Below are 3,401 nucleotides of genomic sequence, written 5' to 3'. Positions count from 1 at the left end.
TATAATTATCTCAGCACCTTTAAATTGGCTGTTAGGATATCAAAGAATCACAAAATCACAGAATTATTAAGGTTGAAAGGGACCACTGAAGACCATCTAATCCAACCTCCCTGCTCAAGCAGCGTCCTCTAGAGCACATAACTCAGGATTGTGTCCAAACGCCTCCAAAAAAGGAAGCTCCATGAACATTCTAGGCAACATGTTCCAGTGCTCAGTCACTGTCACAGTAAAGAAGCTCTTCCCCATGTTCAGAATACCAAAATGATGGCTGTACCCCTTTTTATAAATAAGGTTGTTTTGGGCCTCTTTTGCTGTGGCAGAGTACAGGGAGAATGCTGTAGAGTGGCAATGTTTGGGGACAAGGCCATTAACTTTCACAGGAATGGAGTGGACCTCTGCGCTGCTGCTGAACCGGTAAAGATTCCCTTATTTTTTAGGAGATGATGTTCATGCACTACATGCAGCAGTTATATGTTACGTAAGAAAAAGGAACTTGTCACTGTCTGCTCAGCACATTGATCTGTCTGTCAGCCCAATATTCTGGCTGCAAACATTGCCCATATTCAAACCTCCAGAAGATGAAAGATGCCAACATTCACCTCACCAATTATGTATCAGTGCATAACGAGATAAAATCTCCTTGTTGATCACCCACCTGGTCGATTTAATTGCCTTTACCGTTGCCTTTAATTTAAAAGAGTATAATTTTTAAAAATGGTCTCTTAGCTTTGGTCTTACTTCACGCTGAGAGGCAGTGGACTAAAACCAGAAACAATATTCAAGCACCAACATTTGAGGTGAGTGAATTAAGCTTTAAATATATATCATTTTAGTCAAATAAATAATAGATGACTTTTACATCCCTGTAACAATAAAACTAGATTTTATATAATCTCCTGCATTATTATGCCAATCAAAAGTGACCCATGCAGGTGACCGAACTCTGCAGTTTACAGCATTAACAAGTCTTTTCCCCCTTTTTTTATCATAGCAGGTTCTCAAGCCTGCTTATCTGAAACCTCCAAAGTAATGTGTTTTAACAAACAAAATTAGGCAGACGTATCACCCACTGAGGGATTTGAACCCATTGTCACTGTGGAGAAAGCTGCAATTTAATAGATGAAGATGTCAAACTGTGTTATAGAAGCTCTTGCGACTGCATATTTATCACAGTGTCATAGGGGTCTCCAGCAAACTGAAAGATTTCACTGTTTATTCACAGTGAAGACACTTAATTAATGACTAGGCCTAATCAACCAGCTTTATTATTTACAGGGATTCCAACATGGCTTAGCTCAACTGATATGCAAACAAACCACCCTCAGCCTGCTCTAATTAATAATTCTGAACCAGACTCACAGAGTGGCACTGTCAAGTAGCTCTTCGGTGATTTACAACACCTCCTCTGCTAGATTCACATTGCTTGCATGCAAATGAGCTGCCACCCCTGTGAATCCTTCATTTTAAAATACAATGTGCCGTCTTGTTGACTACAGGAATGCCCTTATCTTCACACATGACTTAATGGAGATAAATGTTTGACTTGGGCAGGTTTGTGGAGACCTTCATGGACACACATCTACACAGTATGTCATTTCAGAAATGTTTAGGAGGTGAGGAAGAAAAACTCTCTATTGCCTCTGGCAAAGTTGCTGCAGCTGAATTCTTCCACCAAGTTGTCAGACTCAACCTCCCCAAAAAGGGAGGGACTACCCATTGTCTTGCACTTGCTAAGTTATTTTCCATTGCTGCTAAGTAGATGAAAGGCAAGGAAAATGTGTCGGAGGATTGGAAAGTTGTTATGAAATAAGTTGACTCCAATGTCACACATAGGTACTCGGTGATCTCACTCAGTGATTAGATGCCGTAGTGGTCTGAAAGAAAGAGATTTCTTCTCCAGGAGGTTAGGGACAAAAATCACCATAAAAAATACAAATGGGAATTAATGGGAATCACTTGCATCTACAAATGATTGAAGAATGTTTCACAATTTCATATTCGCAGGGGGAAAACTGAGGAAAAGAGAAGGTCAGAGAAGATCAGGAAGATATGCTACCAGCTGAGGATGGCAGCACTGGATTCACACCAGAAGACCTCATTTTCTCTGAAAAAGACTTCTAAATACAGATGGAAAACATTATGAGTGGAGCAATATAAGAAGTCAGATGAAAATAGCTCATGAGTATGAGTCATCCCACTTGTGACTGCTGTCCTATTCCATTGTGAGCTGTGCTTGAGAAACACTGTAAAGCAGCACATCAGGAAGAGAAAAGATCTCCCTCAAACCTATTAGCTTAAATGCAAAGCCAGTGCTACTTAGCACCTGCCATGTTTGTTGACCTTAGACAATACATGTGGGCTTGGGTCTGTGGAAAGGTGGAAGTTCTGTACCAGGAAGAACATATGCACATACTCATGGTTAGCCAAGTCTGTACATCTTCCCAGACAAAGCTGGCTTTAGTATAAGGTCAGGTGCATTAAATTGCTAACACAAAATAAACTGCCTATTATACAGTACACAACTTCCCAGCCCTGGAAGACAGGAAGCTCTGCAGCTCATGGAGAGCAGATGTTTCTTCAGGCTCCATGTTGCACCAGGCACCTCATCTTTCACAAATATGGTAATGTAAGGAAGAAAGTAATTACTGAAAGGAAGTAATTATTAAAGGCTCGCTGTCAATTTGAACCAAAGCTCCCTATGCTGGTGCCACCAAGGTTCTTCCTATTCAGTAATCTCATTAATGAGATGGATAGTCGAATGGATTGAATTTAATAAACATGGAGGTGATACAAGCCTGGGAGAGGCTGCGAAACATTGGAGTACAGGATGAAAGCTCAAGATTATCATGACAAATTGAAGAAATGGTCAGAGGAAGAAAAAAAATCAATTAATTCACTAAAAGTGTGGAGTGCTACATTTAAACTACTGTACAGAAATGATGAACCACACTAATATAAGGTAGGAAATTAATTTCCCTGCAGTCATTGCACAGAAAAGAATCTGGGCCTTATAGTAGACTGAATTTGAGACGATATTAACTGCGGGGAAAAAAAAAGGAAAACATCATGCCTTTCTAACCTGAAACTACTAAGAATTCCAGACCAGAAGATAGAAGTTTATTTGGGAAAGACTATTGTGCGTGCAACTGCAAACCTCCTTTGTTCATGTTATTGACGGCAGAGTAAGGGCGCTGTTCTAGGACATCTGAGATGGACTAAAATACACCAAAGAGCCAAGGAATGAGAGTGAAAAAGACTTGTAAGTTAAAGGTATTGAATTATATACAAAAATTGCAAATCTGCAATGACATAAGAAAAAGGAGCAAAGAAAAAACACAAAAATAAAGAATGAGGAAACTGTTTATACATACAATGTTATTTTTATTCAGTGGCTTAGCAAT

General features: G+C 39.6%; 1 long non-coding RNA gene across 1 annotated transcript; it reads left to right on the top strand.

The window, feature by feature from the left end:
* Positions 1-222: 222 nt before the first annotated feature.
* On the top strand, positions 223-2,174 carry LOC135411438 (uncharacterized). The gene is made up of 2 exons (XR_010429152.1): positions 223-414; positions 2,005-2,174. It is a non-coding gene; the product is annotated as an uncharacterized LOC135411438 (long non-coding RNA).
* The last annotated feature ends 1,227 nt before the right edge of the window (positions 2,175-3,401 follow it).

This window comes from Pseudopipra pipra, chromosome 3, assembly GCF_036250125.1.
Source record: "Pseudopipra pipra isolate bDixPip1 chromosome 3, bDixPip1.hap1, whole genome shotgun sequence".
Lineage (NCBI taxonomy): Eukaryota > Metazoa > Chordata > Aves > Passeriformes > Pipridae > Pseudopipra > Pseudopipra pipra.
Note: the sequence above shows the minus strand (reverse complement) of the source record. Positions and strands in the feature narration are given on the sequence as shown.